The sequence below is a fragment of the Chrysochloris asiatica genome, unplaced genomic scaffold (assembly GCF_000296735.1).
Source record: "Chrysochloris asiatica unplaced genomic scaffold, ChrAsi1.0 scaffold00003, whole genome shotgun sequence".
NCBI lineage: Eukaryota > Metazoa > Chordata > Mammalia > Afrosoricida > Chrysochloridae > Chrysochloris > Chrysochloris asiatica.
In genome coordinates, this window is record NW_006408521.1 from 5,773,647 (window position 1) to 5,788,190 (window position 14,544).

The following is a 14,544-nucleotide window of genomic DNA, read 5'->3' on the forward strand; positions in this document are numbered from 1 at the left end:
TTTGTTCTCTACTCCAAAAATTTTTCTCCCCTACTATAACACAACCAAGTAAGTGACACCTCCATTGTCCTGGTCACTTATCTTACTACCTCTATCTCAAGGAGGCCTCGTGTGACACTGTAGGATAAACACTTGATCACAATGTCAGTTTGAACCACAAGATCCATCCTTGGGAATGCTATACAGAGTTGCTATGAGTCAGAACTAACTCGATGGCACTTGAAAACAATAACAACCTCTACCTTATGTAGTTAAACTGGATAGAGTCTTTTGTTGTCCATCAAATAGGCATGGCATGCTCCCAGATGAGGATATTTGAAATAGCTGTTCCTGTTGACCTATGATGGAATTCTCCACAAAGCCCATTGCTTTTCTTCAGGTTCATTCCTCGTAATCTTATCTGAGAAGACTTCCCTGAATGTTCTAATATATAGCAACTATCTACCTGCCCAGTTCTTTTCTCTCTCTGCCTTCACAGGTTTCTTTAAGAACTGCTATGACTGGTGTGTCACCGTATGATAACCACAAGTTGACAGTTCAAACCCACCAGCCACTCTAAGTCACTATGATTTGGAACCGACTCAGTGACACACAGCAATAAGACATTTGCTTTTTTTTTTTAAGGTAAACCATCCAAGCAGTTTTTATTCATTCATATTCATAAATACACACAGCAGCTTCATTAGAGATTTCAATTTCCTCTTCAGTTTGAACATGGAGTATTAGGAGAGCCTTTTGCATGTCAAGGGACAGAAGCAGAGATCACCCCTGCACTGCTACCTACATTTACCTACTAGAATTAAAAATTGTTAAGTGGAAATGATTATCATATGTATTTTCTCTCTTCCTTTTGAAGGTACACAATGTAACAAGAGTTACAGTCCTGAAATTACAATCACCAAACACATCCAAGATAGTTGTTGTCCACTTTCATTGGGAAATACAGCTCAAAGGACATTGTTTGAGAATTGAGATGTCAACAAAGAGGAGGTGGTGGAGGCTCATTTCCTTTATCACTCCTTTTTAATTTAGATTTTTCTAAAGCAACATCTAAAGGCATAATATCTACACAGCCCATAGCACCAAAATCTGCCATCTCCCCTCTTTCATCCTCGTCTGAGGACAAGCTCTCTTCACGCACTAAAGTGGACAGAACGAGCTCTTGGACAAACAGCCTCCAGTGTGCGCGTTCGCTTTCCGTGGCCTGGCGCTCTGCTTCAGACATTTTAGGATCGGATCATTCAAACTTGTTAAGAGAAATTGGGGATTCTGGATAGCTTGCTGAGTGCTTTCTGTATTAGCTGTGTTGGTTGCTGCTGTGGACTGTGTGATTGTAGTGGAGATGCTACTTGTGTTAGTACTCCGGGTGGCGTTGTGTGCAATCTCCAGTTGTTGCCATGCTGCCTGGGCGTGCCGCCCTTCTAGCTGCGTCTGCAGTTGTAACTAAGAGGCAGAAGAGCCAGAGGATTAAGCTGTCCTACTTCAGAGAGTCTCACTTCTGATAGCTGAGATAAAAGTTCACCTATAGGATCCATAACCTCCCGATTGCTTAGAGAATATGAACTCTGAGAAGAGGAAAGCCCGCGGATAGAACTGCTAGTAAAGTACATGTTTCACCTACCAGCATGAGGCCCTCCTAGTGCCTGGCCAGCATGAAACATTCTAAGTATACGTTGAACATCACTCGATTCATGTAAATCTCTAGGGGCTGTGTGTTCAAGTGTAAAATGAGCTACAAAGTCATCCATGACATGATTAGGGTCTCCTCCAGGTAATGCTGCACATATTGGACAAATCACTTCTGTTTATATTTCTGCGTATTCAGAAGTAATATGTTCTTGAAGCGATGTCTCCGTATAGTCCATTTTTCCACAACAGGGACAAGTAAAAGACTATGGCTGCTTTACAGACAAAGCCTCCTCACCATAATACAAATCAAAATCTACCCTCTTAAATATACAGTGCATTGGGTGTATGCCTTGTTGCATCACTTTCATAACAAGATACACAAAGATCGTAATCGTAGCAAATTAAACACTTGTATCTGCGACTTCGAAAATTTCCTTTTTAAACAGGCATCACAGCTAATACCTTCATGCTGGGACATCCTGGTTCAGACGGTGGCCACACGGCCCCTTCCCGGGCTCCGGCTGCAGTGTCCCCCGTGGGGTCCCGTCGCTGACCGCAGCGGCTAGCTGACTCCCACTCAACTCCCAGGCTCCAAGATACTTGCTTTTTTATATTGTATACCTACAATATGTGGAAATGCATCTCAGTATGAAACTGTACACATATCATTCAGGTTTATTTTCTTTAGTAGGAAAGTTTTATTGTAGAAAGAACGAAAATAACTTTAAACACTGACCTGAGGAATATCTCTCCTAAACACTATGCTGATTATTGATACTGTGTTTTCCACTGGGGTTAGGAGCTGTGCTCTACTTTCCTTCATCTTCCACCACTCTATTTATAACTCTACCCTCATCCAAAGGGAAATAGATAATTTATTGCTATTATCCTGTGGGAGGAAGCCTGACTCTCTCATAATGGTCAAAATCTACATAAGCTATATATTCAATCACAGGTTATCTATATATGTGTCAATTATATATCTATCATGTTGGTTGTTTAACATACATATATCATAAGTATGTTGTTGTTGTTGTTAAATACCGTGGAGTCGGTTCAAACTCATAGTGACCCTGCACAGGGTTTCCGAGGCTGTTCCGGAGCAGAAAGCCTCATCTTTCTCCCGCGGAACAGATGGTAGTTTCGAGCTGCCGACCTTGAGGTCAGCAGCCCGATTCGTAACCTTTACGCTACCAGAGCTCCTTAGACATAAATCCACCCACATATCTTAGAAAAATGTTTTAATCTATCAAATATACAGTATCTATTTAGTGGCTCCTTATGATAAGCACTGAGCTGTGAACAAAAAGGTGCATAGCTCAACTCCACCAACTGATCTGCTGGAGAAAGTTGAGGCTTTCTGCTCTCACAAAGATTTAAGAGCCTCAGAAACCCTTTACAGGGTCTCTAAGAGTCAGAACTGACTCTACAGCACATAACAACAAGTAGAAGCATTATAATAATAGCCCAATTCAGGAGTTTACAAGTTACTGCAAAAGTATTGCCTGCTTGAATTAAAACCAAACCAAACCAAACAAAAAACTTCAGTTTCATTAATATACATATTTAAAATATCAACAGGGATTCATTGCAATTTTCCTATTTTTTTCCTCTATAAAAATTTAAACAAAAGTTTTTTTTTTAATCAGAGTAAATACTTTCATTCAGTAATAGCTTTTTTATTTATTCTATAAATAAATCACTGTTGCCAGACTTTTACCTCCTCTGTAATTACTTTTGCTTAAGAAAGCGCTATTCAAAATGAGATTACAGGGAAATTACAGACATCAGCCACATTTAAAGTTGTTTAATATGACAGTTGGAATAGCTTTCACTCTGCATGTAACACTTGGTTGGTGGAAGATAATGCATGATATAATTTTAGTTCTAGCTCAGAGTATTATAATTAGTCTGCCGTTTTGTTTCCAAGAAAAGTGATTCTTAGAGGCTAATATTTTGCGTTATACTTCCCACTCTAATTAGCGATGTCTCATAAAATAGAGTACAGTTTGTTACTGCTCTTGTTTGTTTAGAAATATCGTAAGTCATAAATAAATCTTTTTCTCCTTAGTATAATAATATTCATGGGCAAATATCTTAGGTTATACTAAATATAGTGTTGTTCTAATGACTCACGTAGTTCATTATATATTGCATTTTTAAATTTTCAATAATGACACAATTGGCATGCAAATATTTCTAGAATTCCAACTGTATTTATATATGACTTTATTGATCTATGAAATTTTATTTTGGTATTGTTTCCTTCCTTTTTTAGATATCATTTTACACTTAAAAAGTTGTCTTTTCTCCAAATATAATACTGTGTATGCCTTTTCTTCCATATGTACAGTGATATGAAAGGTAGTCCTCAATTACAATGACAGTTGTTTCAAAGTTTTAGGAAAATTGGTTTCATTGCAATTATTAAGCATAAATGCATTCTGGAAGCAAGTCTCATGAATCATTTACTTCTTTCCTTTTTCTTTTTTCTTTTTCATAACTGTTGAGCAATATATATTCTTTTTCCAATTAACAAGAACATTTTATGAGCTAAAATGACAATCTAAGTGATATTGACAAAATTTCAAAAAGAGATAAATAGTAACCAATGAAAGGTGGTTTGAAGAATTGTCTAAAACCATCCTTAATCTTAAAGTGAATATTGGAAACATAAGTGAATGTCATCAACATGAGGTTAACCCAGGATTCAGTATCATTTTAAAAGATCACTTATGTGATTATAAAAATTAGATCAGAAATCAACACTTGGGCAAGAATAAAATATGAAATCTTAATGACAATGTCACATATACATTCTTATATTAGAGATAGATGCGTATTCTCTGGAAATGGTAAGTAGAGAGAAACAGTGGCAACAGTGCTACTTAATTCTTGGGGATGGCGATCAATATCATGAAACAAAATATGTATAAATTTGTTATGGAAAAACCAATTTGCTCTGTAAATGTTCACTCAAATCACAATAAAAAAAATTAAAAAAAAGAAAGAGAACAAAATCCCTTAGTGAAAATATTGGAGTATATATATATTTATAGATATTTTTCATTGTGGTAAAAATGTACAGAACAAAATCATCACAGATTCAACAATCTCCATATGTACAATTCAGTGATACTGATTACATTCTTCATATTTTGTAACTTTTCTCATTATTCTTTCCCAAACCATTGAACCATGACTCATATAGACTCGGCTCTTAAGCAAAATTCTTTCTTTTTTCTCTTGTGCACTGCTGATAACAACTAATAAGTAAATTTGGTATCTATATACTTGATTATTTTATATAGATGGTATTTATTTCATTTTGTTTGTTTTAAGTAACTCCAGGTACTTCTGAAGCTTCCTCTTTTATAAAAATGCTGAATACCAGCCATACTCTAATTTTCACCTAGCAAGCAGGGTTTGGACAGCTTGGCATACCCATTTTATAACTATTACTTCTATTACTGAGATAGGTTTTATTCCAGTCAGAAAAATACTCTAAACTTTTATAATTCTCAAAAAACTTGACTCCAAAGAATTTCTGTGGTGATAGAGCTGTTGTTGTTGTTGTTGTTGTTGTTATGTGCCATGGAGTCGGTTCCGACTCATAGCGACCCTGTACAGGGTTTCCGGGGCTGCAAATCTTTACGGGAGCAGAAAGCCTCCTCTTTCTCCCATAGAACAGCTGGCAATTTCAAACTGCTGACCTTGCAGCTCGCAGCCCTATTTGTAACCACTACACTACCAGAGCTGCTTTGATAGAGCTGTAATCCTAAGTATATAGAGAGAGTTCTGATTATGTAATGGGCAGTCCACTGACAGATCTTTTAGTCAAAGGTTTCAAAGTCTTCTGTCACAGGCTGAACAGGACAAGTAGTTTTATTTCTTTGAGCAGTGTTGTTGTTGTTAAGTGTCATTGAGTCAGTTCTGACCCATAGTGACCCTGTATAGGGTTTCCTAGGAGCAACTTGTGAGTTTGAGCCACCAACCTTGTGGTTCAAACCAACCCTGTGGTCGAGGACTCCTCTTTGACAAATACAGCACATTAAAAATAATTCAAATAAAAAAATGAAAATGGAAGAGTTTTGCATTAAAATCTAGACATCTGTTTTATCTGGATCACTCAAGGAAGACATAAAAATTATGTTTGAACTTCCACAGAGTCGTTAATGTCATTTCAATTTAGCAAAGTGACCAGAACTTTCATTTTTCTCTCATCCTGTTATACTTATTTAAAATTTCTGCCTGGACCTTATATTCTAATGAGTTTGCGAACCTTTCCTTAAGTAAATGTAGTTATTTGTTCTTTACAACACATGCAACTTAACGCATAAACACATACACACACTCAAACATCACAAAATCGTAACAAACAACTGCACACACGTACATATTCTTTCTCCAGTTTCTCTTTTTCTACAGCTTAACACTCATTTTTGTTTTGCCACAATTATATCTAATTTCGTTATCTTCATATTGAATACTTTGTATGCAATCCATTAATGCACTGCTATTAAAATGTATACACGGTGGAATTAAGATAATTCAAATTTTTACATATACAGTTCAGTGCCAATGATAATATTCTTCAAACTCTGAAATCATTCTTACCTTCTTTTCTGAGTTGTTCCTCCTTCATTAACAGGTACTCACTGCTCCCTAAAGTTCCTATCTACCTTTTGAGTTACTGTTATCAATTTGATTCCATATAAGTACATCTTAAAAGAGGTTGATGCTCGACCAGAGATTATTTACAAGTTAAGCTAAACTATTGTTTGGTTTTAATAAGACTTCTGGGGATATTTTTCATTTAGAGTTTAAATACTATCTTAGGGCAATAGTTTCAAGGGTTCATTGAGCCTCCATGGTTCCAGAAAGTCTGGATTCCATGAAAATAAAAAAGTCTTCTGTATATTCCACCTTTTCATCAGGATTTTTCTATAGAATATTTCGTTAAAATGTGGTGGTAACCAGGCACTATCTAGTTTTGGTTTAATAGCAAAAGGGAAAGTTGTTCATGGATGCATTAAACTATCCATTCTATATTCTGCACCTATTCACAACTCTCTTCCTCCTTTGCTGCTCAAGGTAAATAGAGACCAGTTGTACCTTCGATGACCAGTGGAAAAAGAATCACTAAACATAATTTTGAAATACATATTCAGCTGACAAGCTAGTGAGCATGGGCAAAGAGATATTTGTTTCTTTACTTTTTTTCCACTTTATTATTCAATTTTCATTATTAACCTGGAACTTAAAATTTATCCATAGTATCTAATTCCATCTTTGCCATGGGCATCACATTAGTAATAGTCTAGTTTTAAGACTCCCATTTCCTTTCATCCACTAAAGTTTTCAAATTCTGACTTATTAAGTAGTCTTTGAAACTAGAAAGTGGGAAAAGAAACTTTCTACCTACTAATTTGTATGAAAGTTAGTACTTTATAATGATAATTCTTCTAAGGGGAATATCCTGCCGAATCATGTATAATAGAGATTTTTTATAGTTTTGAAAGTTGTGTTCCATACTTTATGAATAATAATTAAAACTGGAGCCTTTGAACTTCAACAGTAATTCTAAGGAGAAAGATGTTACTTTTTAATGTGACTATTGCTTAATTGGCCAAGAGTGCTAATTAAAGTGGAAAAAGCAATATGATTAAAATTATTTACTTTTAGACATACTTTTGCATGACTTTGTTTTTATTTTCTAAAAATTCATCATATAAATGTAATTCTTTGTCATGTCCTATATTACTTTTGCCATTCCACCAATATTATAATGAAAAGTTAATCTGTAGTTTATGTTTGTATCTTTTCAATTTATTTCCTATTAATAAACACATTAAAGACAAAATGTTTTTATGTTACTACATCTATATTGTAATAGTTTAGGTTTTGTGTCAACTTGACTGGACCAAGAATCTCAGTAGTTTGTCAGTTAAGATAATAATAATTTTCCATGATGATATCTGGAGTCCTGAGGTGGTGATGTGGGTTAATGCATTAGACTGTAAAGTCGATTTAAACTGCAAGATTGGTGGTTCAATCTCACCAGTCATTCCTTGGATACCCTCTACAGTGTTGTTTTGTATTAGAACCGACTCAATGGCACTAACAACAACAACAATGTTGATATCTACTATAAAAAGCCCATCAATTGAAAGGAAGCTTCCTCAGGGTGTGGCCTGCTTCCAATATATTGAACACTTATACAACACTTGTTTGGTCTCTTCTGGGACTGAATCATGTATCTGGCTCATACTCCAACCACCGGTTCTTTGGAGTTGAGCAAGTGGCCTGCTCCAAAGAAACACAGGTCAGAGCATGTGCCAGAAGGACAATCAATGAGAAAAACTGTAGAATAGTTTCATTTGTGTTGTGGTATTGGAGAAGAATATTAAAAGTACCATGGACTGCCAGATGAACAAACAAAAATATGTTGGAAGAAATATACCCAGAAGTATCTATCTCAATCAGGATAAAGAGACTTCATCTTAAATACTTCAGACATGTTAACAGGAGAGACAAGGCCCTGGAGAAGGACATCATGCTTGGTAAAGTGGATGGTTATTGAGAAAGAGGAAGACCCCTCCCCCCACCCCCATGAGATGGATTGGCACAGTGGAAGCAGCAGTGATCTCATGTGTAACAACAATTGTGAGGATGGCACAGGACTGGGCAGTGTTTTGTTCTGTTGTACATAAATTTGTAACCAACTCAACAGCACCTTACAACAACATCAAAACAGGTTACTATTGCAGACAAGTGAGAAAAATGTTAGCTTAACTTTTCTGGTCTCATATAACTTAAATATACTCCAAATTGTCATCAACTGATCCAATATGTCCCACTTATCTGTTAATTTATTATTCTGTGGTAGAGTGAATGTGGCTCTATTGCTGGAATCTATGCCACTGGTGTCTCAAATATCAGTGGGGCCAATCATAGTGGGCAGGTTCAGCTGAACTTCCAGACTAAGAACTGATGATGAAGAAGAAAGAGGTGATGCACTTCTCAGGAACTAGCTACTTTATGAATAGCAGTAGAGCATTGCCTGATAAAGAAAGAGGTTTACCTGTGCTTTATTGACTACGCATAGGCTTTTGATTGTGTGGATCATGACAAGCTATGCATAACAATGAGAAGTATGAGTATTCCAGAACACTTAACTGTGCTCATGAGAAATCTGTACCTGGACCAAGAGGCAGTTGTTCAAACAGAACATGGGAACACTGAATTTTTAAAATTAAGAAAGGTGTGCAACAAGGTTGTATTCTTTCACCATACTTATTCAACCTGTATGCTGAGCAAATCATCTGAGAAGCTGGGTTCTATGAAGAAAAATGTGGCATCAAGATTGGAGGAAGACTCATTAACAACCTGTGATATGCAGATGTTACAAACTTGCTTGCTGAAAGTGAAGAGGACTTAAAACATTTACTGATGAAGATCAAAGAGCACAGCCTTCAGTATGGATTCCATCTCCATGTAAAGAAAACAAAAATCCTCACTCCTAGTCCAATAATCAACATTCTTATCAAGGAGAAAAGATTGAAGTTATAAAGGATTTCATTCTTCTTGGATCAACTATCAACACTCACGGAAGCAGCAGTTAAGAGATCAAATGACGTATTGCATTAAGCAAATCTGTTGCACAAGACCTTTTGAAAATGTTGAAGAGCAAAGATGTCAGCTTGAGGACAAAGATGCGCCTCAACCAAGCCATAGTATTTTCAATAACCTCATATGCATGTGAAAGCTGGACAGTGAATAAGGAAAGCCGTAGAAGAATTGATGTCTTTGAGTTATGGTGTTGGAGGAGAATCTTGAAAGTGCCATGGGCTGCCAAAAGAACCAATAGATCCATTTTGTAAGAAGTGAAGCCAGAGTGCTCCTTAAAGGCCAAGATAACCAAACTTCGTCTCTCATACTTTGGACATATTGTCAGAAGGGACTGGTCACTGGAGAAGGATATCATGTTTGGTAAGGTGGAGGATCAGAGGAAAAGAGGAAGACTCCCAATGAGATGGACTGGCAAAGTGGCAGCATCAATGGACTTAAGCATGGCAACAGTAGTGAGGTTGGCCCAGGATAGGGCAGTTTTTCATTCTGTTGTGCATAAGGTCGCTATGGGTCGGTACCAACTTGATGCCACCTAACAACAACGACATTAACTGATAATGTGCCGGAAGATTAGCCCCTCAGGTTGAAACTATGACCTGAGAAGAGCTGCATCCACAAAGTGCAGTCAATCTTAATGATATGGATAGAGAAAAGTTTTTGGTATGTTCATTTGTTGATGGGGTATGGTTCAAAATGATGAGAAACAGCAGTAATCACCCATGAGTAATTGGAATGTACAAAGTGTGAATCTATAAAACATGATTATTGAGCAAAATGAAATGGAACACATAGAAACCGATATTCTAGGCATTGTTGTTGTTGTTAAATGTCATCTAGTCAGTTCTGAGGAGCGACTGGTGGGCTTGAACCTCTGACTTCACAGCACACAAGTGCTTATCCCACAGTGCCACACCAGGGCTCCATCTTAAACATTAGTGAACTTTAATGGACTGGTATTGGCCATTTTGAAACAGACATTTATATGGTTTGCTATGCTGGAAATGACAAATGCAAAAGGAATTATGTCATATTCATGATCAAAAAGAACATTTCAAGATTGATCTATCTTGAAGTAGCTGAAGAAAGTTTAAACATGTCCACAGAGCCAAAATATGATCTTGAATATATTCCGCCTGTTTTAGAAACCATCTCAAGAATAGATTTGATTTATTATACATGAATGACCAAAGACCAGATGAATTGTTGGATGACATCAAGAACATCATACACAAAGAAAGCAAAAGATCACTAAAAAGACAGGAAAGTAAGAAAAGAAAAAAGTGGATGTCAGAAGAGACTCTGAATGTTCATCTCAATCATGTTGTTGTTATTGTCCTTGAGTTGGTCATCAGTCATAGCAATCCTGTATAGGGTTTCCAGGGATTGGCTGGTGGGTTTGACCTGCCAACTTATTTATTCAAAGTCCAGTGCTGAGAAGTGAAAACAGCTGGAAGAAATGATGAAAAGAGTTGAACAGAAAAATAGTGACATGTATCATACTCAAAATATTTATCTTTAGCATTGTTTTTCTTAGCATTAATACACAAATTCAGTTCCAACAGACCTTTTCAGCATTAAAATTATGATAAATTAAGTTGATGTACTCAAATTCAAAGAACCTAAAGAATCCTGAAAGAAAAATGTCAAGTGATAGAGTATGTTATTTCTGCACCTACAATGAAATACTAAGCAGCTTTATGATATGGTACCTGGTTATCCTTTATATAATGTGAACTGTAAATAAATCCTTAAAAGAGAGCAGTGTTTCAGCCATTTTGATTAGAATAGGAGCGGTGGAAAATGTACTTAATTTTTCCCTGCTTATGTCTTACTTACAATACAATTTGAAATAAACATGTTCTGGTCCATTATTGTTAAATATAAAATCAAAGTAATTTTTATACATATATGTTGAGCCAAATAGTAAGTAGAATATTAGAATGCCCATTTCCTAATCAGTGTTTAATATCCATTAGCATTCAAGTAAGCATAAATTATAAGTGTACTATTATCATCAACAAATTGTAATGAAAATGACATGCCTTATTAAATGCTCTTCCTTGCTTTTTTAATGTGTGTAGGTTTATAAGAACAAATGAATGATTTAAAGGCTACAGTTTGACATGTCGTTAAACACTTGGAATCATTTCTGAAAATTAAAATGATTATAAATCTTCCATCCTAATTTGTCACTTAGTTTCAGTGACTATTATTTAAAACCATATTTAGTACCAAGTCATAGCAATGACAATATTAAACAAAATGATTTGACCAAATTCTAGGATGATATTTCTCATTTAAAGAACAGAGGAATAATTAGTGCATATATCAGAAAAACATGACCTTTGTGTGTGTAATTTGTTATATTTAAGTTAATTAAAGTACTTATTTTTTAATATTTAATCTATTTTTCAAAGTACACATTGTGATTAATATGCAATTTTCAAAATATAGAAAGCTTTTAATTTTACCATCTTTATTTTATTTTAGAATGTAAAGAAGTATTTAAAAACAGTTTCAAAGTTACCTATGTAAATAAAATATTGGAGCCTTGATGTGCCATTGTAGAATGTGCACTGGACTGCTAACCTTAAAGACGGCAGTTCAAGTCCACCAGCTGCTCATCAAAAACCCTATACAGGGTTGGTGTGAGTTGGAACTGATTCGATAGCAGTTAACAACAACAAAATAAAATATTATAGTTATTTTTCAGAGAAAATAGATGGACATTTATGTTTACACATTTCAAAAATAAGTATTATATTATGTGTATTTTAGCCTAATTTTTAGATATGGCCTAAAACATTTCTTTGCTAGTACTCAAGTTCTAGTACAAAGATACATATTTGTGCTCCTGTTCTGTTGTGTATAGTGTCACTATGAGTCAGAACTGACTCAATAGCACTTAACAACTTTTATCTTATAGTTATTAATGGAAGCTTTTATGGTATTATTATTTTTGTTATTATATTGGGTATTTTTTGGGAGGGGAGGGAGTTAAGTGCTGTTGAGTTGATTCTGCCTCATCTTGACCTTGTGTGGGTTTTCTAAGGAGCAGCTGGTGATTTTGAACCTCCAACTTTGTTGTTAGCTGTCCAGTGTTTATCCTATAGTGGCATGCTAAGACTCCATTTGTTACAAATATAATTAAAATGTTAAGAGTATATCTTACACCAGTGAAATTGGAAGAAGGTTTTAAATTAAAAGAATAATCAGAAAAAAAATTTCAATTTAAAAAGTAAAAAAAAAATAATAGCCTCTGGTTTAATTTTTTTTTTTAAACCAATTTTCTTAAGAACTGAATGAATCAAGACAGAAGAAAATAGATATAAAGTTAGAAAGAATCCACAATTATTTACTTTTATTTATTTATTTATTTTTTAGCTTGTTTTAAAACTAAAGGAAACAGTTTTTGAACATGAGAATTCCATGGGAATCTAAATAAAGATTGAATTTTTAAACATGTATAGTGGTTAACTGAAGATTAACTTCCTTACACACTTGATTTCATGGTAAGCACAATTGTATGTCCCTGTGCATCCATTGTTTTTTTGTTTGGGTTTTAATATATGCTTCCAAGTGTAGATCAGTGTGATAATTCAGTTTTGTTTCTCATCCTCATAGGCAACCATCAACAAAAGATATTAGAACCAATAATAAATGATTTCATCAAATTTCTCATGTAGTAATGTCCTGATGTGATGCTTTGAGTTATTGCTTGGACTGTAAAGTTGGTTTGAACAACATCAGCAGTTCAAGTTCCCTGGTCACTCCTTGGAAACACTGTACAGGGTTATGAGTTGGAACCAACTCAAAGGAACTAAACCATGATATTCTATTGCTGCATAACAAATTCCTCCAAACAAAGTGGCTTTAAACAATGTAATTGATTGTCTCCATTTCCATGATTTAGAAATCTGTGCCCAGTTCAGCTGAGTCCTCTCCTCATGTCTTACAGGGGCATTTCAAGATGTCCTGTGCTCAGCAGTCTCATTTATAGGACTGATTAAGGAAGAACATCTTACTAATTTCATTCAGACTTTTGGATTATTCCACTTGTCTTGTGCTTGTATGGCAGAGGGTCCAATTTTCTTTCTGGTTGTTGGCTGAAGGCCACCTTCAGGTCCTGGAGACCACCCACAGTTCCCTGTTACATGGCTCTCTCCATAGACAGTTCATACAATAGACAGTTGCATCTTCGAGTCCAGAAGAAAAACATCTCTATTCTCTCTTCTGAGACTGATTATTATACAGTGTGACCTAGCTCTGGTATTATAGTAGGTTACGAGTTGGGATGCCCACTGTAAGATCAACAGTTTGAATCTACCAGCTGTTCCATGGTAAAAAGATAAGACTTTGTGTTCCTGTAAAGATTTGCAGTCTTAGAAACCCTACATAAGGTTGCTATGAGTCAGAACCAACTCCACAGTGCATAACCACTACCACCAATCAAGGCAATAACATTCCATTACCTTTGCCATATTCTATTAATTAAAATAGGTCACAAATCCTACTTACACTCTATGAAAGGGAATTATACGTGGGCTTGATTTATTGTTGTTGTTGTTGTTAAGTGCTGTTGAGTAAACACTGACCCTTAGCAACCCTGTATAGGGTTTTAGTGGAACAACTGGTGAGCTTAAGCCACCGACTTTGTGGTTCAAACCAACTTTACAGTCCAACACATTAGCCCACATCATCACACCAGGATGTTCCCATCATATCTCAATAAACAGAAGGTTTCATGTATTTGATTATTTATTTAGTCATTATCCCTTTATCCATTTTATTCTTACACTAATATAGCTTCTGCTTCATATGAAGTCCATTGTCCAGAATCAGCACTCAGTAAATATGTATGCAATAAATAAATAGTCTTAAGTGCCCTTATACATTTATTTATTTTTGCTACAGTTAAATATTTCATCTGTAAACTATTTTGTTGTTGTTAAGTGCTGTAGAGTCAGTTCAGACTCATAGCGACCCTGTGCAGAGATTATGAGGAGCGACTGGTGAGTTTGAAACACCAATCATGCTCTTTAACCAGCCTTGTGGTCCAATGCTTATTCTCAGTGATACACAAGAACTCCTGTAGCTGGACAAAAATCAATGTTATTGTATAAATATCAAAATGTCTCAGAAGGTTTTTCTAATTTTAATTGATAAAGTAAATAGATGGTAGAGTTGACAAAGGAACGTATGTCTATCTTATCCTAGAGCCAGGATATCATAATAAATCAGCAAATTCATGGACATATTCACTCTTCATACTTTGACTCACTT

The 14,544-nt window shown here is 35.5% G+C and overlaps 1 pseudogene; it reads right to left on the reverse strand.

Moving 5' to 3' along the window:
* Positions 1-976: 976 nt before the first annotated feature.
* LOC102831517 lies at positions 977-2,107 on the reverse strand (annotated as a pseudogene).
* Between the last annotated feature and the right edge of the window lie 12,437 nt (positions 2,108-14,544).